This window comes from Planococcus citri, chromosome 2 (assembly GCF_950023065.1).
Source record: "Planococcus citri chromosome 2, ihPlaCitr1.1, whole genome shotgun sequence".
NCBI classification, from domain to species: domain Eukaryota; kingdom Metazoa; phylum Arthropoda; class Insecta; order Hemiptera; family Pseudococcidae; genus Planococcus; species Planococcus citri.
Genome location: NC_088678.1, coordinates 79,211,552 through 79,235,113, shown reverse-complemented (window position 1 = coordinate 79,235,113; position 23,562 = coordinate 79,211,552). Strand labels below are relative to the sequence as shown.

Here is a 23,562-nt window from a genome sequence, read left to right as displayed (position 1 = left end):
GCTGTGGGAGTTGGCTAAACCATCGTATATGTACAAAACCGAGAAAATTTTATTCTTTCATCCAATATGTACTCTTTTGAATATGGTAAAAAAAGATGAAATAATTATGTTCGGACATTTTCCTATTAGTTTGCAGAGTTGTGACTTGTGACAGGAAGGTACCGTTGTTTAGGCTTTAGCTCCCCTTGGCCCTTTTCCTTGACCAATACGAAGCTGACTTCCTGTAGTAATTTTTTGAAAAGTTTTCTGTCGTGTTTTTTGGTAACATTTTTTCCATTCTTCGAAGGGTTCTTCTTTTGGAGGATTAAGTTTCGGAAGTGATTTGTTTTCTGCGTAGATTTTTAATAATTCGTCTCAGATTTCGGTCTGGGTGAAGTCAATTACGTGGTTGAAGTATTTGAGACCGCGAGAATCGAGTCGAATATTCGCATAGTTTATTCCATAATTTCAGTTACCTAAACTTTGTACACCAAACTGGAATTTCTTCAGACGAAACAATAATATCTAATAATATTTCAATAATTCGAAATTCCATCAAATGTCAACCAAACATTCCAATCTTTTTTCTAACCCAAAAAGTCGTACTTTCAACATCTCTCCATCGCGATTTATTAACGTCATTCTACCACAGTCAGGGTACCTTACCTACCTCGCATAGCTTTGATGAGAGATTTTTCTTTTTATCTCGCTCGAGCGAGGCTTTTTCATTTTACTATTCTCGTCGTCGTCGTGGCTCGTGCATGCCATGTCAAGGCATGGAATGGCACTCAGATTGGAAAATTTAAAGCATGTGCGTAGGTATTTCTCATTTACTTAATAGGTATAGGTAAAACTCTCAGTACCGCACTGTTTTCAGAGCGGTATTGTTACACTTTACCGGCTACTTTCAACAGTACGGTACTGACGCGAGTTTATCAGTGACACTACCGTAATATCAATAATACCGATGTGTGTATGCATAAAATGGCGATTGGTGAATCTTTGTAACATTTTTCAGACGTTTTTGAGCGAATCTATTCTAACTGAACTATTAAATTAATTAAATATTCTGTACTTTCAATACTATAATTAAGGATTTCGGCTAGTTCATTCCTCATACTTATTCCTATTCGATGAAATTTAGTTTCAAAAGATATCAAGTTACGTTATTAAATTCTTTTATGAATATTATCAAAGTAAGAACATCACACACCACAGCACCTGTTGATAATTCCTTGGGAGAGTTGATTTACAAACAAAACACACATTGAGAATGATCAAGTGATGTGTAATTTTGAGAATAAATGGTAATACATACGAGTACATACTTCGGTAAAATTCACACCACTTTGTTATCACATTATAAACAAAACGAAATTCATTTTCTGATAGATATTTCAAAACTAAACGAAGTGAAATTCACTCAAAGAAGTAAGAAATTCAAGAAATCACATGTACGTAAGTCTGTAATCTACTTTCAGCCAGTTCATTCGAAGGTATTCGATGAAATTTAGCTTCAAAAGATAATTATCAACTAACTAAGTATGTTGTAAAATTCTTTTTTGAATAATTTTATCAAAGTGAGAACATCACAGACCACAGTACCTGTTAATAATTCTTAGGGAGAGTTGATTTACAAACAATGCTTAGAATAAACGATATTGTATGTGTATGTACGAGTATGTAACTATGTACTTCAGTAAAATTCACACCACTTCATCACTTCACATTTTAATGTAAATACTGAAAATTGAAAATTGATTTCGTAAATAAATAAACTAAAACAAAACGAAATTCATTTTCTGATAGATAGAAATTAAACACCCATGCTTTATTTCAAAATTAAAGCCATTAAGAGGGTGCTCTACGTTTTGTTTGTTTACTTTTTAACATACCCACGGGCAGAGGTTAGACATTTTTCAAACGCATTTTTTTATTAGTTGGAGATAATGAAAGTGAATAATTATGAGTGAAAACGTTATTACTGTAATGAAACAACATAATAAAACTTTGAAACAAGCTAAAGGATTAAAATATAATGAATTCAGACGATTCTCTATATTCGAGCATTCATTGTCAGTCATCACATCATAATTCTGAAACTACTGAACAGAATTCGATGAAATTTGGATATATTGTGCATAAAAATGGTCCAAAGAGGTTGACGTTGCCCTTTTTTCAAATTTCTTTGTATTCTTCGAGATATTGACATTTGAAAATTTCAAATGGCTATAACTTTGATTTAACAAAATTAATCAAAAAAAGGGCAACGTCAAGTTGTCGGGAATTCATTTCTGCACAACATATTCAAATTTCATCAAATTCTGTTCAGTAGTTTCAGAATTATGATGTGATGACTGACAATGAATGCTCGAATATAGAGAATCGTCTGAATTCATTATCTTTTAATCGTTTAGCTTGTTTCGAAGTTTTATTATGTTGTTTCAATACAGTAATAACGTTTTCACTCATAATTATTCACTTTCATTATCTCCAACTAATAAAAAAATGCGTTTGAAAAATGTCTGATCTCTGCCCGCGGGTATGCTAAAAAGTAAACAAACAATACGTAGAGCACCCTCTTAAAGGAATAGAAGAAGAAATGAATTTGAAATCGTACGTTATCAGCACGCTTCGAATGTAAACCAGGGTTGCCATTTAGATGAATGATTAAAGAACTACAATTGTAATTTTTTTTACATTTTTGTGTAATTTTGTACGCATAGTGACTTAAAGACAATTGCCTTGTTTTAAACAGTGAGGCACTGAGAGCTTTACCTATACTAATTAAGTAAAACATATTACTCAACTGATTCGGCAAATGTACGTGAACACCAACTCGTGTGCTTTGCAACGCTCGCCTTCGGCTCGCGCCGCAAAAATCACACTCGTTGGTATTCACGCACTTTACCGAACAGTTAAGTAATATACTATTACCGACGTATTAATAATTTTTCTCTATACTATAAACGCTATTTTGCTGTACATAGAAACTTGTAACTGCCGAATAGTTCAGCTCGTATATAGTCGTGGGTGAACGGCGAGGCACTGAACGGTTTTATGGCGAATTTTTTGCCCACGTTTTCAACGAATCTCAGTTCTATTATTTTTAAATTGCCAATTTATTCGCTATGTTTTTTTTAAACCTATTTCGCGAATATTTCGGTGTATTTCCAAATTCTGTTTTATCTTATTCGCGCGTTAGGGTTTCACAGCGATGTACCTGATGAAAAAAAAAGTTTTGTAGCCCGAAGGTACTACGTTGGCAGCGGGAAAGAGTTGAGTTTACTTTTTTTTTAACGGCGTTATTTTTGCAAGATCTTTTTTTTTCTTTTCAAGACGTTTATTATATTATTAGAAAGAAATTGCTGGGCATCGGCGTTGTTAAAAGTGTCGCTTATTCATTCATTTAGGGTACCTATTATTTACTCTCATAACCTCGTACAAGGATGAAGGGGGAGGGGAGGGCTTCAAGAAAGTGACTTTGGTGACTTGATGGAATGTTGAAGGATTTTTCCTGATACTAATATGTGCTTTTTTCCAAGATACATTGCAAAACTGCATTCTATTGTATTCTGAATGCAATTTTGATGCATTTTTGGCCATTTTTGATGGAAATCCCCCTCTCAAATGGCCCGAGTATGGCCTGAAAGAGAAATTTTTTTGAGGTTTGTTAGATTGGGCTATTTTAAGTCCAAATACGCAGAAACGATGAAAAAATATTAACACAACGCGAAGTTATGCGCAGAAATCATTTTTTCGTTACCCCCACCACCAGATTTTAATTCTGAAATGTTTATCTCAAAGTATCGATGCGACCTATCGAAATAGTTTAAAATTTCGCACTGATTTCGAAAATCGTAATCATTTTCCATTTTAAGACCCCCCCCCGGTTTTCTCTGGATGAAACCCCCTCCTAATGACCCGAATATGGCCTGAAAAATAACTTTTTTTGAAGTTTGATAGTTTGGGATATTTTAAGCCCAAATACGCAGAAACAGTGAAAAAATATTAGCACAACGCGAAGTTATGCGCAGAAATGCATTTTTTTGCTACCCCCACCACCAGATTTTTATTCTGAAATGTTTATCAGAAAGTATCGATGCGACATATCAAAATTGTTTAAAATTTCGCACAGGTCTCGAAAATCGTAATCATTTTCCATTTAACCCCCCCCCCCTCTTCCCGGGATGGAAAACCCCCACCTAATGACCCGACTATGGACTAAAAAATAAGATTTTTTTGAAATTTGTTAGATTGGACTATTTTAAGCCAAATTATGCAGAAACAGTGAAAAAATATTCGCACAACGCAAAATTATGCGCAGAAATGCATTTCTCGTTACCCCCACCACTAGATTTTAATCCCGAAATGTTTATCTGAAAGTATTGATGCGACCTATTAAAATAGTTTGAAATTTCGTACTGATCTCGAAAATCGTAATAATTTTCCATTTTGACCCGATCCCCCTCCCATCTCGAGGAGGAACCCCCCTCTCTAATGACCCGAGTACGGCCTGAAAAATGAAAATTTTTTGAAGTTGTTAGATTGGACTATTTTAAGCCAAAATATGTAAAAACAGTGAAAACATATCCGTACAACGCGAAGTTATGCGCAGAAATACATTTTTTCGTTACCCCCACCACCAGATTTCAATTCTGAAATGTTTATCTGAAAATATCGATGCGACCTATCAAAATCGTTTAAAATTTCGCACTGATCTCGAAAATTGCCATAATTTTTCATTTACCCCCCCCCCCTCCTTCACAGTTGTGTTCTACGTTTTAAACTCAATTGAAGTGATAAAATCAAAAAAAAAAAAGAAAAAATGCAAAAAGACGAAGAGTAAGAGTATCTAAAAAGCTTGAAAAAAGAGCGAGAAATATGTACTCGAGCCAAAACCTCTAAAACATCTATTTCTAAACAACCCGCAACTTGTGTCTTTTGAAATTTAATATTTCCTTCTGTAGGTACGATTATTACACTACCTAAGATAGGTAATTTTATCAAGAAAAGTCTCATCGAGCTTATTGCTCGGCCTCGTCGACTATTTCATTCGTCTTCGTCTCGATCCGTCATTGATGAGCCATACGTACGATGAAATATATAGATAAAATGCTGCCTTTCTCGGTGGCATACTGGCGTTTATTTGAGCAAGAAATGCATCTCGTTCGTTTTCAATAAAGTTGCGAAACCGCAGAAACTTGTAATCTGGAATCGAGGCTGAATGCTAAATTACAAAATTCTTCGAATAACGCCGAGGTATTGAAAAATCTACTCGCGAAAAAGCTCGCTGTAAAGTTTTCAATGCGGTAGAATTTATAACATAATTTTTCAATTTCGAATACTGCCTCGACTGTTCGTGGAGGAGTAAAAAAAGTATAAGTACTTATTATGAGTGTAAATGAAAAGATTTCCAAGACGAGCAGACGTCTGATGATAATTGACGTAGGTAGAGGTAAGTAGCTATTTATAGATTTCCAGGTTTTTTTTTGAAATTTTATTCGAATGGCGTTTTTTAGATAAGGGTTGAAAATATCAGAAAATTTTGGATTTTGTCAGTTGCACGATATGACGGGGGTGGAGTCTAAAAATTTGGCTGGGGCCTTGAGAAAAAAAAAAACAACTAAAGCTCGCGAAAAACGACTCGCACAATACATCGCAGCTGAATTTTAATGTTGCGCACCCCCTCCTCCCATTTTGAGTGAAAATAAACTGTTGTAAAGAATTATCTAAAAGTGACCTTGCGACCCATCAAAATGGATTAAAATTTCGCGAGAATTTCGAATATTCTGAAGGCATTTCTGAAGAATTTTAAGCTCAAAATTGGGTTATAATTTTTGAAATTTTTGAAGTCTCGTGCAACCTACAAAAATGGGGGTTTTCACCAAAAATTGAAATAATTTAACGAAAACCTGTTTTGAGAATTTTTGAAGAATTTTTAGCACAAGATTGGGTCATGTGTTTTCAGGTGGTTTGAGGTAAGAAGTACCATGCGACGTATCTAGTAAATGAGTTCATTTTTTGGACACTTGAAGAATTTTGAGCTTGAAATTAGGTCATGATTTTCGAGGTTTTTGAAAAAGACACCGTAAATGGGTTAAATTTAAATTTCAGAAGAAAATCAAAAATTTCCACCAAACCTTTTTTTGAGGAGTTTTAAAGAACTTTGATTCCAGAATTGGGACATAATTTTCAAGATTCTTGGAAAAATACCATCGAAAATTTTTTTTGAGAATTTTTGGAACATTACAAAAATCTTTTTGGTATTACGAGTAATTTTTTGGTAAATCTTTAGCAAATTTTTGGTAAATTACGAGCAATTTTGAAGCTGATTCCAAATAAAAAAGGTTCATCACCAAGATCCGATAAATTAGTTACGATTAGATTACAATATTGGATTTTCTTTTCATGATACCAATTTTGATGCGAATTTCATAACTACTCAGTTGGAAAATTGACTCAACTTTGACCTCAAAATTATTCAAAACTGCTCCAAAAATTGGTTGATAAGAATTATCAATTCCTCCTAAAATTTTAAGCCATTTTGATAGTAGATCGCCAGACACCTTTTTCAAAAATCCCAAAAATTATAACCAGATTTCAAACTCCTAATTCTCTAATAAATGCTCAAAAAAATTTTGAAAAATCGTATAACACTTTTTTAAAAATATCAAAAATTATAGGGACCCCAATAATTTTAAACTCAAAATTCTTCGGAAATGCTTCAAAAACATTTCTGTCAAAATTATTGAAATTCCAACGAAAATGTAACCCAATTTTAGTAGTCGCAAATACTGCAACGAAAATGTTTTTTGAATTATTTTGAAGAATTTTGAGAAAAATTCAATTTACATTTTCAGATATTTTTGAAAAAGTGTCATGCGACGTATCAAAATGGGTTAAAATTTCACGAAAAATTCAAGAATTTCGACAAAAATGTTTTACTAGCATATTTTGAGAATCTTAGCCCCAAAATTGGATCATGATTTTAGGTATTTATGGAGAAGTATTATGAAATAAAATCAGTAGGTATGGACTTTTCATGAATAAATCAGGAATTCTAATCGAAACTTTTTTTGGTGCTTTTTTGAAAACTCACAGTTCAAAAGATGGCTGATTTTTACAAAATATTATATAACCAATGAACAAAGTGCATTCAGTTTCGGGCTCCAAATAATTTTAAAAAATGCTCGAAAAAGTTTAGATAAAAAGTTTTGATTTTCAGCTAAATTTTTTTCAAAAAATACCAAAAATCATGACCCAATTTTTGGCTAAAAAATTACTTATTAGACATTTTCATCGCAACAATGGAATTTTTCACAAAATTACAACCCATTTTGATAGGTCGAAAGGTCACTATTGAGTTGAAATTTTACAACTCTTCATTTTTTTAAGTCGTAAGTTCACGAAAAATTCAAATACTGACAATGAGACGAACATATTTTTCAGTAATTTCGAAGAACCAGAGCTTCAAATTAAGTCACGATTTTCGGTACTTTTGAAAAAATTATCTTACCAAGCAATCAAGATGAGTCGATATTTTTTGAGAGAATCAGGAATTTCTATCAAACCTTTTTTCTGGTCATTTTTGAGAACTTGTAGCTTGAAATTTGATCGAATTTCGGCCTTCGGGCTCCAAATTCTTGAAAAGTGCTAAGAAAAGTTGATAGATCATCCCCTGACAACTTATTCAAAAACCCCAAAAAACAGTAACGACCCAATGTTGGGCACAAAAAAATTTTAAAAATAACCAAAAAAAATTTCGTTGAAATATTTTTGATTCTCTGACAAATGTTCAATCTATTCTCGTGACATATTTTTCAAAAATTCCAAAAATCATGATCCAATTTCGGGTGCACCATTCTTCAAATATGCTCAAATACAATTTTTCATCACAAAAAAAAATCAATTCGGACGATCAGGTCAATTTTACCATCAATATTTAAAATTTCACCCCGAATAATTCTTACATGCTAAACTAATTCACAAACGATATTTTCTCTCTAATGAAATTCTACGTAAAATTCCACCATTTCTCTCACCAACATTCCCATCGCTTTGAAAACACAACATATAACGTCTCTACAACGTAAATGCAATTTACCCTTTTAACGAGAGGAAATCAGAAAAAGGTCAAGGTGAACGTTATCACGAATGCATCTCGAAAAATACATCGCCGTTCACGAGTCTCAATAATGAAACGATCTCATTAAAAATCCTCTACCAACCAGCTCCGAAAAGAAAAACCAAAACATGTCATTATCGTCAGTCGTCGTCGTCGTCATAAGCACGACAAAAAGTTTTCCAATTTTTTCGACAGCAAAATACCCTTTACAATACGTATTAAAATTCTGACAAATCGTTGACAGTAATTCTTATCAATAACGAGCTTTTAATTATGTCAAACACCTGATGGGTTTTACGTCTGTACCTTGTATTTTTTTAAAAAAGGTTCGAGTATGTATTTTGATTTGATGTGCCTCTGCCTATATATTGTTTAAAATATTTATCCGCGATCGTGATAATGGCGATGTTTTTTGAGCTGGCAAAAAAAATATTCCAAATAAAAAAGATTTATTATTCGTTTTTTCGGATGTCTTTTCAATATAATACACGTATTTTTTTTTACAAAATATGAAAAACACAGAGCTCGCATAGCTCAGATCGTATTATTTTTCATTTTTTTTTCTTCTCTTTTAAAACAGCAGATCGAACAAAAAGTACCTACCAAGGTTTTATATTTCTTCCTACTAAACAAAAAATAGGCAGTGATTTATCCATTGAATTTATTTTCCAAAAATAAATACTAAATTTCTTATAGAAGATATCGAGAGATTAATATTTTCTTTGAAGAAAGCGAAGGAGAAAAAAAGGCTTTGGAGAAATTTCGAGAACTTGAAAAATTCCACTTGAAAATTTTTAATTGCCTGCGTCTGATTTTGAATATTCTAAGAAGGCCGAAAAAGAAAAGAAGAAAAAAAAAACCTTCGGCGGCAGAAATTACACTGTTGTATAGAATGTACGACGACCACTAATAAGGGTAATCGAGTTAAAGCTTTCGTGTTATCCGATACATTTACGATGAGAGAGATTGAGCAATGCGAAGGCTTATCGAAGCCGTCGACTTGACACGCTTCAAGAGGCTGAAATTTAATTACTTAATGAAACAAAAAGCAAGCGCCGAGCGCGTTAATCAAAAAAACAAATCTTTTTTGTTTACCAAAACATCAACAAAACACACAGTAGAGAGAAAGGCAGCGAAACGATTATTATAAGTTATTCTTTTTCGTTGCAGGTTTTTCTATAAACGCTTCATCGCAGCCACCGTTGGTTGGCTGCAGGATTAAAGCATGGCATCATTTTTAACAAACGCAATTAATAGCTGAAAAATTTTTAATATCTCGAGATTGCTATCGTAGTAGAGTTCACGGTACAGCGACGACCAAACATAACACCGAGAGTATCCAAATTTTAATGAATAAATATCTTCAAAAATCATTATTTTCTCTCGCAGAAGCGATTCTCTCATCGCCTCCGGATTTTATCCCTTTTACTCGCGTAGGTACCTACTTTTACTCGAGATATCGAAAACTTTACCTTTTGGATCATCGTGTATAATATTTTCAACTTTACGAGTGTGCAGAAAAAAGTCGATGTTATGAAATACTTATACTCGTATACCAACGAAAGAAAGGTACGAGTTCTTCCGTTAGTATTTAGGATTTAAAAGAAGAAGAAAAAAAACACAAACAAACACCTAAATTATTATTCTTCTCGAAGAAATCTCTCGTAAAATGTAATTAAGAAAAGTGGTTCGTTCGTTCATCGTCGTGAAAACAGCTAATTTTTTATAGGTACCCACAACGTATAAGTACACTTGATCCAATACACGAGCTTTAACTCGCGAGATATTATTATGTACCACACAAAACGTAAGGATTTTTTCTCTCGACAAGTTTTACGAACGCTTCGAAAACTTTATCCGCGATATACCGAATGTACGTTTTGAAATTAAATCAACAATTTTCCGAATTTATCGCGTATAATTTCAGTTCATTTGAAAAATACCGTATATCTATACTGATTTAATGTAATTTATATACCCTCGAAACTATTTCTCCCTTTCTTTTTTTTTTTGCGGATAATGAAATAAGATTTCTTTGATCTTTATAGAAGAACTAACAATACTTTGGAAAAGAAGCAGGAAAGGCTTTGAGATAGGGTATCCTTTGAACGAAACAATAGATAAAGCGTTACCTAGCTAATAAGAAAAGTGGCGTTTTACGGTTCGAAAAAAATGCTGAAATTTTTCAAAAAGAAAGCGAGTTTTACGCACAGTAGATAACCTAATTTTATATATAAGTAAGCAATAGAAGGGTGTAAGTAATCGAAAATTCGGCTCATATAAATGTTTTAAGAGTTATACACGCATTCGATTCTATTTGAAGTAGATAAAAGCCTATTTGGTGAATCTCTTACATATGTAGGTACGTAGGTACGATTCGAGTAGGTAGGTAAATTTCCAGTAGGTTAGAAACCCAGACCTGCACATGAATATTCTATAAGCACGATACTAAAATCGAAACAATTCGCATTTCAACAAATTCTCTAATTAATAATTCCAACTCGCTACGTACGAATATGTTTGCTGTCAACGTTGTATGTAGTCTCAACGGCCTCAAGTTGGAGTTTATAGAGTTCAAAAGTTCAAATTTGTTGAAAACGTCGTCAAATTATCCAATTTCAGAAATATTTATCGTATTTGGAAGCACCCCCCCCCCCCACTCTATAGTTTCGAATAAGGTAAATTTAATTACCTACGCGTTTTTCTGTTGCTTTCACATTTTAAGTTTCAATACACCACCACCCCCCCTCTTCTAAAAAAAAGGAGTAAAGATATTTTATCAAAAATAAATTTCAAACTTACAAGAGAACTTTTTGAACAGGCGTTCTCCGATTTGAACGAAACCAAGTTAAATCAAAAGAGCATGTCTTAAAACCTCTAATACAGTCGAAATTTTAGATGCTGAAGTTAATTTTTGGATTTTTAGTGAATTTTTGAAAATTTTAAAAATTTTTAAAAACCGTTTCAAGGAACAAAACTAAGTTAAGAAGATCAAAAAAACATATTGTCTTAAAACCTCTACAGTCAAAATTTCAGATGCTGAAGATAATTTTTGGATTTTGGCAAAGTTTTGAAAACATCAAAAATTGAAAAAAAATTGTTTTAAGGGTGGTTTTTAAACTTTTTTATGAAAATGTAATTTTTTTGGGCTATAAATGAACCAATGTGAATAATTCTTTGAATTAAGTTCCCACACATAAACAACTAGTAATTTTGAGCCATTCTGGAGTCTCCAGTGATTTATAAGTTTTCTCCAGAAATTTCAAATTGTTAAGGAAAGGCCAAAAATGATCTTCAGCACCTGTATCATTTTGATTGGTCCTTATTGGGCACCCTCTCTCGACCTTTTTAGCAGGTGTTACTGCGGAATTCTGTAAGTGTTGGTTGAAAAAAATTTTTTTTGGCCAATTACCCAATTAGTCATATTCTAGAAAAATAAAAAAATCATATTTTCAAATAAGGCACATAGGGTAAGGTTGCCCAAATTGTACCACTTTTTAGTTTTTTCAACCTGGACCACGCCCTAATTATTTTTTGGAAACCATTCATGCACCAAATTGTACCTTGGTCTTTTGCCTACCTTTGAATGCAAAAACGAAACTTGCATCTTAAATAGCAAAGGCGCTATTTGAATCCGCGTGAAGGTCTCAAAAAGGTACGATTTAGGGGCTTAGTTGCTCAAATTGTACCACCAGCTTCTAAAATTGTACCCATGAATGAAATTGATAGAAATAAAGCTCTGTGACCTCCCACCACCTCAAAATCAAATTTTAATTTTCCCTATGTGGCCATATAATGTTTCCCCCGCCCTTTGACTTTCATTCCTTCATCTGATCCACTTTTTAAAATGCCTCTAAAATGTCCAAGAAAGGTGTGCTTGGATACTTCATATTTACATCAGCACGTCATTCAAACCAATTTCATTTTCATCATATTCCTCCCAAAGAGCCCTTCCATACCTTCCGCAGACCATTTTCCATATTTTTTCTTCTCAATGTTTGATGACATTACATAGGTATCTGTATTGAAATCATGGTACAATTTGAGCAACCATCAACAAGTACGATTTGAGCAACTCGCATTTTTTAACATCAGTTTTCCCTCACTCAGGTTGATGTTGATGAAATTTTTTCATAAATATCTCTAAATGTAGGTAATATTACATACTTTTGCGAGGATTAAATGTAACATAGCTTTTCAAAATTGTTTTGTTGCAATTACCTTACATAACAGGTCAGTTTTTTTAACGGAAGATGCAATTTTTCTAAAAAACATGATTTAAAAAAAACGAATGATTCAATATGCCCGATATTAGTACTTAGTAGATACAGTGGCGTCGCGATAAGTGAAACCTCGATATGTGAAAAAACTCAATAAGTGAAATAAAAACCTCCTTCCCTTCACCTTGGACCAATTTTACGTGTAAATCAACCTGATCAATAAGTGAAAAAAGGGTACCTCGTTAACTGAAACTAGGATTTATCCCAAAATTATCATATTTACCTCTACAAGTGAAAATGTTGTCTGCGTTTTACCTCTATAAGTGAAAATACCTCTTTAACTGAAAGGTACTGACTCGTTCAGCCTCAATAAGTGAAAGAGAGCCTCGATGTTTTGCTAAAGTCAAATCGTTCTCAATGGATTATGTGTCGAACAAGAAGGCATGGATGACCTGTGAGCTGTTTCAAGACTGGCTGATCAATTTAAATTCGAAAATGATCAATGAAAATCGGAAAATTTTATTGTTCAATTCATGTTTTTCGTTTTTTTTATCTGAACTTCAATAAGTGAAAATTGACCAAGAAAAAAATTCTCCAACTGAAACCTTTGTATGTGAAAAACTCGATAAGTGAAACAAAAATTTTCTTCCCTTGAATTTTCACTTATCGTGACGCCACTGTATTAGGGATCTTGAAATGCAAGCTAGTAACATATTTTATTGGTAGAAAGTGCTATTTGCGGATAGTTTCTGCGATAGAGGGGGTGGTATGATTTGGGGGGTGGTATGATTTGGGGGGTGGTATGATTTGGGCGCTGGTACGATTTTGGCAACCTTACCCTAACAAGATGCATTTTAGGAGATATAGGTATCATCCAGTGCGTCTACATGATCCACAGACTGAAAAATAATCTGAATTTGACCTTTTTGGAGCCTTTGGAAAATTTTCAAATTTCTCCAGAAATTTCAAATCATTATGGATGAAGGTCTGAAAAGAACTTTAGCACCTATAACTTTGATCAACATTGATTAGACACCATCTCGACCATTTTCGTTATTTTACCTTGAAAATCTGTTTTTTTCTGGAATTTACATAATGGTCAAAAATTCACTTTTGAACTCACACAACTGGAATTTTGCGGTATCCACCTATATTGGTTGAGAGGGTGCTCAATAAGCACTCATCAAAGTTTCAAGTGAATCAAGTGCCAAAATTTACTTTTGGCCTTTCCAAAGAGTGGCAAAAGAAAGCTTAGGAATGGTTCCATGCAGAATTGGGACAACAAAATCCAAGAACTCATACGTGATAGAAAAGACAGGCATTTAGAAAATTCTTGAGCTCAAAAAATTAAGTTGATGGTGAAGAATATTGAAAACAGTCGGCAAAAGTCAAGAGAAAGTCTAGGAAACTACAGCGAGAGAGCTGGGAAAATTTTATCACATTCCTGGCGCATGACACAATACAAGTTGCGGCCAAAGGTGTATAAGATCATAAAGAGAATTGACACAAATTTTAACGAAAAGTGGGACTACCAAAAATAAAAATGGACGATGGGAAGAAATATTTCGAGGAACTCTGGAGGGATGAAAATGCACGAGATATAAAAATAAAAGATGAAATTGGAGAAACAAAAGACAGAATATCATTTAAAGAGCTACATGAAGCTCTGAAAACAGCGAAAAATGCAAAAGCTCCAGAAGAAGATGGCATACTAACAGAATCATACAAATATGCAAGTGGTGAATTTAAAAGAAGACTGCTGGAATTCCTAAATAGGATGTACCAAGAAGAAAAGGTACCTGAAGAATTCAAAACAGCAATTGTAATACCTACCACTGTTCAAGAAAGACGGTCATCATTTTTCAATTTTTTGGAAATTTTAAAGCCCCAGGATATGTTGGAGGGTTCAAATTGGAAAAATGAGTTAATATTCGCATTCAGCGCTCTCGAAAACATAATTAAAACGATATGTCACACAATATTTGGCATTTTTTAAAACATTTTGACCAAAATGATGGGCCTTTGCGTCCCACCCCCTCCACTGGTTCTACGATTTCTATCACAAAAAGTTCACAATTCTAAATATTGTAAAAATGTATTCTTGTTTTTTTTTTTGTCAAATTTTTATAAGCCATAGCTCTGAAATTTGGAGAGATTTCCAAAATTGAGCTTTCAAAAGGGTTATTAGCTTGTGAAGTTTTTGAACAATATTTTTGAAATTACCTTTAATTTCCTTTAAACGTTGTTAACAGATTTTTTCTAATTAAACTCCAAAGGTGGGCATTAAGACAAAAAATTGCAACAGATTAAAAAAAATATCACCACACTGGACTAAAGGAGGACTGGGGAAGGGGAGGGGTGAGACAGAGATATCGGTTTTTAATTTTTTTCCTAATGTGAGGACCCTACAAAAAAATTTAAAGAAAAATCAAGAGGACTTGAACCCAAAACTCGGCTAATTTGATATGAAATGAAATAACCCTCTGGCTTTTCCCAATTTTTCATATTTTATAGATTGTTAGAGTAGGTGCCTTCAGCTGCATACCAAAAAAATCGGAGGAAGGAAAGTCAAATTTTTTCAAACGACTTCAAGAGTGAATTTCATATATATGTATCAAATAAATACAAAACTTTTTCCAGATTTTTATAAGGTTAAGATCAACGGAGTGCAATAATCTGAAAATAGTAGGGACATTTGGACCCCTTGGGGAGTTGGTAGGAAAGGATAAGAAATTGCCCCATAATTAAAAAATCACTATTTCAGACAGTTTGTTAATGTATTGACTTCTGCAGTTTTAGAAAATGGTGCTGTGCCTCAAAAATTGTGAAAAAATAAAGAAGCAGTACCTACTACCTACCCCAGCCCATTTCAAGTCTCTCATTCTCCAAATCAGAGTAAGGTATCAATCTCAATCGAATCATTTTCCAAAACTAAAACCCTCTTTTATATCAAAAAATATCCCAAAGATGAGTTGAATGCTCCCAAACGAAGCAAGCATAAAATTTTCAGAAAATTTTTGATTTTAAAATCAAAGAACTTACTCTTAGAAAATCATAAAATTTGATTTCTTTTTCTAGACTTTCTTCACTTAAAGACCACCTCCTGCATCAAGGCAATGATCTCAATTTTGAGAACTTTAGTCATAAAAATGGGTACTTACAGTCGCACCGAAATTGAATTATATTCTGTCAAATTAGGAACCTTCGTATAAAATCTTTCGACGGATCAGATTTTCATCACCCTTGTATGGAAAGTTGTCTACGTCATGTAATAATTTTATTTTAATTAATTAGAAAATAAATTAACTTTTATAGTGCATCATGGGTATTAAGATTTCCTGAAAATATTTTCCAATTTTTTTTACCTAATTGTACTTGTTGAAACAATCAACGATTGTACTCGTAATAAAAATTGATAAAACTTTTGGACTACGTTCAATTTATATAAACGATATGACATCTTTGAAATGTTCTTCTTCGTTATTTTATTTCACAACTATAACTTTTTTTACCCCGCCCATCTTCCCACATCCCATCATTTTTTCAATTAGGTACAGTCTGAAAATATAATGCAACAGCAAATTTAACGATGATGCAACGCGAACAAATCTATAAATGCGAGCGTAAGAATTCAATAATGATACGAGTATAATACACGAGAAATCAACTTTGTGTATAAAATAAATCTCAAGGCTGCAATTAACACATCGCCCAAGCTTTTACCTTAACGTGCTTCGAAACATCAAAATAGACTAATAATTTAAGCAGCGAGTTACAACATGTAGATTTAATACCTCAATCAACAAGTGATTGGCTCTTCGATGCTTTATTGGTATATACGTACCTAGTTCATTTTAAAAGAAAAAAATTATATATACTTTTAGGAGGTACGTACTAAATTTTAAATAAACTTACTCGTTAATATTTGAGAACATTTTCTCCAAAAAATCCGAAACAGAAAATTCCAACCAAAAAACGAAAATCGCGTAAAACTGGCCAAAATACGATTAAACGAGAAAATGGATACGGTGCTTGAGTCTGTAATACAATGAATTGCCAAGTCGCTTTTTCCTATCAGATGCGGCGAATTGAAAAGCGAGACTTGCGCGATGTCTGTGTAAATTCCTGAAGGATGATTTGCTGTTGAATTCTGAAACATGTAATGTGTAACGAAAAAAATGAACATGGTAAAAATTTCTTCGTGATGTACTACTTTTTGATAGGTAAAATATGTAAATTATCAATTATTAAATAAATATAAGGATTGATTGGGATTATTTTTTCAAAAGAGAGGGGAGTTGATTTTTGAGTTGTCTTAGAGGAAAGAGGGATCCTGGCTTAAAATCTTTTCAACCATTTTCTGATGAAAAGATTAGTTGAGAGAATCACGAATTGTTTCGAGAGTGCACACAGAGAGTAAAACAGATATTTGACTAAAATTTACTCCTACAAATAATTTCTCAAAATTAACCCCCATCGCACGATTTTTTGTCGAGTAGCTATTAAATAGAAATACAATTAGCCCCTATAAGCAAGCCTTCTTTAAATAAGTAGGTATATTTCAAGCTCAAAGTTGGACTTTCTTTACCTCTTTTTTCGACTAAATCACCTTGAATTTGGAATCCTCAAATTCTATTATTGCAAATGTAAAAAACATGTCACGTAAAAAGCTTTCGTATTGATAGAAAAATATATAAATAAAATGAAGGCAGGTACATATTATTCGAATAGATACAAAAAATAAATTCCAAAGAGGATGGTTGTAATAGAGAAGAACCAGAGGAATCGTTCAATGGTTTGGAATCCTTGTATTAGCTCTCTCACGTCATCACTACTGAAAAAAAGGTAGTCCTGTAACTTTCTCTCCGTGTCGAATTAAATGGCGCTTTGATGTTTTAAAATATTCTCCATAGAGTTGTTAAGTGTTTGAAAAAATATAGTGTCCGATTTGTTTGAATAACATCATCGTTTATAATTCCTCGTCGTGCTGCTTTTGAAAAACATCCACACGCAGATTTGACAATAATGCATTTGTTTTCAAATTTCCAAGCTTTTAGTTTTTTTTTGAAATGTACTACTTACCCAAGTTCTGATTTAATTTTTCTCGTTTTTCATTTTTTTTCCCTGGAATTTTCCCTGAAGAGTAAATTCTTTATAAAAAGGTTTTTTTTTCATAAATAGAATATGGCGAGAAAGGGGAAATTTGGAGTAATTTTTTTTTGTCAATTTGCAAAAGATCAAATCTTTTTAAACAGAAAATATAAATTAAATTTTTTATCGAACTCGTGTGTACTTTTAAAATGAATTAAATAGCGATATTTTAAAATGTTGATTTAATATTCTTATACCTACCTATTTTGGTAACTCTAAAAAAAGAAATCACTTTTTTGCAAACCAGACTCAAAAGAAATTATAGGAAAGTACCTACCCACTTAAAATTTGGTAAAAATATAACAGAACATCCTACGATATAAATTGGAAATGAAACGAGATCCGCTCAAAATAGAAAGAATGGGTTTCATCTTTCATGGTCTGCAGTCCATTAATTCAGTTTTCATTTTCTTTCAAAATGAAACATCATGCACATCATCTTGAGCAGGTATTCTTAATTTCTCGATGATTTCAAATGAGTAGAGGGTCAAAAGCTAATTCATAGTCTTCATTTTACTATTTTTATTAGATACTCTATCTATCCAAGTAAAGAACTGTCGAGGAAGGTAGGAGGGAGAGGGAGTTGAACGTAAAAACTCTGCATAAAACAACCCAATATTATTGTAAAGTTTCCAACAAACTTGATTTACATTAATAATTCAATGTCCGATTTTCGAGCAAGAAACAGGAGAACAGATGATTTGAAAAACATACACGATGTTCTCTATTCTACAGGGCATTGCAGGTAAAAACAAAATTTACATAACTTACATACATCCCCTAAAGGGAACCGACCTTTTTAAACTTCGTACTTTTTTACATGAGAAAATAACGACCCCGAGTAATCATTTCAATAATTTTCAAGATTTCGCATTAGGCCTACTTGTTGAAGAAATGCGAATAAAAACATTTCAGGGGAGGAAGAGAGAGTCAAAGTGGAAATGTCCAAAGATGAAACTTGGTGTTGACTCACAAGAAATTATTGATAAATCAATTCAAAAAGGTCATCGTGGTATTGAAATTTAAATTTCCGGTTATTTTTTTCTCGAGTTCATTAAAAAAATACATACACACGCGCAACGTGTTGAAATTTTTTTTAAAAATTCTTCGTTCAAAAATATTACAACTGTAGGTTTTTTATTCGTCATCCTATGAAAGGTACATACAATAATTCTGCCAAAACTCGTTGTTTTCTCAAGATAGGATCTGAAAAATTGATTAAAATTTTCTCATAACAAGAAGCTTAAAAATTCAGTGCTCCCCACTGAAAAATTGTCTTAGCCACTAAGCTACCTAAATATCCATTATGGAATTTGATGTGGCCTAAAAATTGTTAAATTTTGGAATAGTCCATCTGACATGAATCACGAAAGCCCACGTCCATGTCGCTGGAGATTACTAATTATTAACAGATTACAAGTAATTCCTGGAAAATTCACTGGAATTTTCGGTAAATTATTGGTAAGTTATGGTAATTACTACGTAGTAATGTTTGGTAAATTACTGACAATTCTTTTCTGACAATTTTTTGGTAAATTACTGACAATTCTTTTCTGACAATTTTTTGGTAAATTACGGATAGTTTCTAATAAATTACAGGTAATTTCTGGTAAATTACAGGTCATTTCTGGTAAATTACAGGTAATTTCTGGTAAATTACAGGTAATTTCTGGTAAATTACAGGTAATTTCTGGTAAATTACAGGTAATTTCTGGTAAATTACAGGTAATTTCTGGTAAATTACAGGTAATTTCTGGTAAATTACAGGTAATTTCTGGTAAATTACAGGTAATTTCTGGTAAATTACAGGTAATTTCTGGTAAATTACAGGTAATTCCTGGTAAGTTACAGGTAATTTCTGGTAAACTACAGGTAATTTTTGGTAAGTTACAGGTAATTTCTGGTAAACTACAGGTAATTTTTGGTAAATTACAGGTAATTTTTGGTAAATTTTAGGTAATTTTTGATAAATTTTGGGTAATTTTCGGTAAATTACAGGTAATTTTTGGTAAATTACAGATAATTTCTGGTAAATTACAGGTAATTGCTGGAAAATTACAGGTAATTTTAGGTAACTTACTGGCAGTTTTTAGTAAATTACTGGAAGTTTTCATGGTAAATCACGGGTAATTTCTGGTAATTTTAGGCAATTTACTACTGGTAACTTTTTTGGTAAATTACTAATTATTTTTGGTAATTTTTTATAAAATACGAGTAATTTTTGCTAAATTACGGGTAATTTCTTGTAATTAATGGTAAATTACTGGCAATTTTTGGTAAATTTTGGTAAATTTTCATAGTAAAACACGCGTAAATTCTGGTTATTTTTGGTAATTTACTACTGGTAACTCTTTTGGTAAATTACTAGTCATTTTTGGTATATTACTGGTAATTTTTGGTACTACGGGCAATTTTTAGTAAATTACTGGAAATTTTTAGTGTAAATCACGGGTAATTTCTGGTAATTTTTTGTAATTTACTACTGGACTGTACTGGTAACTTTTTTTGGTGAATTACTAGTCATTTTTGGTAAGCTACTGGTAATTTTTGGTGAAGTGTTGCTGGTCAGTTCTGGAAAATTACAGGTAATTTCTGGTAATTTTGGGTAATTGACTAGTAATTTTTGGTAAATTACTGGAAATTTTTTAGTAAATTACTGGAAATTTTTATGGTGAATCACGGGTAATTTTTGGTAATTTCCTTCTGTCAACTTTTTGGGTAAATTATTAGTCATTTTTTTGTAAATTACATGTAATTTTGGATAAATAGCGGTGATTTTTAGTAAATACAAGTAACTTATTCTAATAAATTTCTGAATATTTTTGGTTTTTGGTGAATTTGAATTTTTGCAATTTTTGGTAAATTACAGGAAATAATTTCTCATGAGTTGCTACAATAATTTTTTGTGAAATGCTATCGAAATATTTTTTCAAATTATCAAGGTAACTTTTGGTAAATTACTCGTCTTAACTATTTTTTGGTAAACTACTTCATATTTTCAGTGAACTGTTGAAAACTTTTTGGCAAATTGCAGCTTGCTGGATTAATGGCTTGCTACATACTTTTGAGTTTTGGTATCATGTATTATGCTTACTTTTCCTAATCGTAGGTGAATTAATTGGATCCAAAGTTTATTTAAACACTAAATTTCTTGCAACTTTTGGAAAATTATAACTGCGGTGATGTTTGGTAAATTACTGTAGTAATTTTTTACAAATCGGTGGAATTTTTTGGTAACAATTATAAGTTCATTTCTAGAAGAGTTTAATGGTAATTTGGGGTATTCTGGGAATTTTGGGGTAATTACTCTAACTTAGTGGTAATTACTGATAATTTGTGCTAAATTATTGATGATGGACTTGACATGGTTTGCATGGTAACTTGATGTAAGTTCCTGGAAACTTTTGGGCATATTTTTTACCTCAATTAACTCTGCAAAAAATCATGCCTAAGTTTCTAGAACTTGAAAAAAATTGCGATAAATTCTTAAAATTTTGTCTGCAGATGTTGATAAACTTGAATAGATTTTGGACGTACAACTTCCAACTTTTAGAGAGGTATATCTGATTTTGCAATAATTTGTTTGACTTTTGAGTACTTGAAAAACTTGCGATGAATTTTTTTGATTGAAACTTTGAGCAAATTTCCATTTTTTTTCTGACATTTGAAGTAACATTGAAGTATAGGTACTTTTAGATTTAGACTTCAAATCTGACTTTGAAGTACTTGGAAAAACATCTTTCAACTGCCATGTAAACCTTTCAAAAATGACTTTTCAACATTTTGTCACACTTTTAAAAACTGAAATCATGAGAAGTTCCAATCAACGAGATCTCATTATCAAGTTTAAAGCAAAAAACAACCCGTGATTTAAAACTTTCCTCGCAAAGGAAACCCGATCTCAATTTTAAAATTGAGCCCTTCTCTATCCCACCAGAAAAACTGAAAAAATCTTTTTTTTCTAGAAAAAATCCAAAAAAATCTAAATTTTCAAAAAATTTAACCAAGACAGCTCGAAACAACGCTATACCCTTTTCAAAACACATTTTCGCAGTATCAAATCACAAACCCTAAAAAACCCTCAACTTCTTCATTATTATACGTGCACAACAAGTCAGGTCAGTAGAACAAAGTTATGTTACTCGCAATACATCACACAATTCCACGCACGTGTCGAACAGCCGACCATCGGACGGCAATTTTTAATCAACGAATAAAGCATTAATCATTGCATCGAATGAGAAAAACGAGGAGCTATCGAATACTCGAGGCATATAAAACGTAAAAAAATACGCAGTGTAACTATTGAAAAAGGCTTTAAATTTCACACACGCCAGTAATATTTCAAAAGCATAAAAAGCAAGGGTGCAGGAAAGTTGTGAGAAAAGTGTAAAGGTGAAGGTAAGGTACTAAAATTCGCACGTATATCGAGGGATGTTTTTTATAAAGGAAATTTGATATTAATTAAGGCAGAGAGATAGCTCTAGTCTATATTCCATATTATAGCTCGTATGTAGAGCGATAAAGTTCGTATTTCAGTTTGCATGTCACTCGTAAAACGGCGCGAATATGGTTGATCAAGGTGTAGATGTAGAATATGATAAAAGATGGCATAATCGTCTACTGCACGAGAACCTTTGTACAGGTATTAAGTATTCGACGACGAGGGTATTAAAAATACACGACACCTAATGACCGAATCTATTTTCTAGTCGTCTTCATCGTCATTCTTTGATTTTTATTTCACGTCGTTTGCGATTCGCGGAGCCCGCGGAGCTGAGCGAGAAAAGAAGTCGATAAAATAAGTAGCAATTGCGGTGAAAATTTTCACTCGTATATTAAAGCAATTCGCTAATGATGGTCGCGTCAACACAACGTAAAATATATCCGCCCGAAAAAATACTTTTAAAAAGCAAAAAACCCGCCAAGCTAGAAAAAAAAACGGCAAAAGTTGGTCTTTGAAAAAAAACCTGATAGGTAAATGTAGGAACTTCCAAAAAAAAAAAAAAAAAAAAAACAGGAACGATCTGCTGAAAAAATAATGTGATATCGCACTACCGCCAAGCAATCATTGTTTTGAAAATCAATTTTATCAGTCTGGGCTTTGAAAAATTTTAGACCCATCAGTTTCAAAGATGTATTACAAAATCATATCAAAGTAAAAAGTGCTTGAAAATCATTGTAGGATAGAAACACTCAAATCCATCAGGTATTGAAAATGAATTTGAAAACCGGGCCGAAAAGTTCCCACCAAGCTTGGCCCGGTTTTCAAATTTATTTTCAATACCTGATGGATTTGAGTGTTTCTATCCTACAATGATTTTCAAGCACTTTTTACTTTGATATGATTTTGTAATACATCTTTGAAACTGATGGGTCTAAAATTTTTCAAAGCCCAGACTGATAAAATTGATTTTCAAAACAATGATTGCTTGGCGGTAGTGCGATATCACATTATTTTTTCAGCAGATCGTTCCTGTTTTTTTTTTTTTTTTTTTTTTTGGAAGTTCCTACATTTACCTATCAGGTTTTTTTTCAAAGACCAACTTTTGCCGTTTTTTTTTCTAGCTTGGCGGGTTTTTTGCTTTTTAAAAGTATTTTTTCGGGCGGATATCAGTCGTTTTTTTTTTTTTTAAATTATATTTGCCTACTAATAATTTATATTCAAAAATCAACTTTTTCAGTACATAATTTTTTTTTAGCTGGGTAGGTTTTTCTCTTCTTAGAGGTATTCTTTTTTCAGAAGGATATCAGTAGTTTTCTTTTCTAGATGAATAAAAATATAATTATTAAAAAAAGTGACAATAATTTCTGCATGATAGGGTATCAATCTGTCATTTGTACACTGGTGAATGGTAAGTACTTGTAATCAGTGATGAAAAACTGAAACTGAAAGTGAAAGACGCAAAACTAAAGCTGAAAAAAGCGAAACTAAAACTAAAACCTGAAAACTGAAATAAGTACAAAAGTTTTGCCATCACTGCTTGTAAATTTAATGCCTAATATTTCTGCATAAATTGAATCGTTCGTATTTACTTTTTTGCGTGCCCTAATTGAAAATGGAGAATATATCAAATTATTAAA

The 23,562-nt window shown here is 32.5% G+C and overlaps 1 protein-coding gene across 3 annotated transcripts in view; it reads right to left on the bottom strand.

Annotated features, from left to right (window-relative positions):
* The window catches only part of LOC135837893 (adipokinetic hormone/corazonin-related peptide receptor variant I-like), a 104,707-nt gene that overhangs the window by 49,749 nt on the left and 31,396 nt on the right, over window positions 1–23,562 (bottom strand). For all 3 annotated transcript variants that reach the window (XM_065353325.1, XM_065353324.1, XM_065353323.1), the window contains exon 2: window positions 16,243–16,477. The gene's annotated coding sequence lies outside the window, so the exon portion shown is untranslated. The remainder of the gene's footprint in view (window positions 1–16,242; window positions 16,478–23,562) is intronic.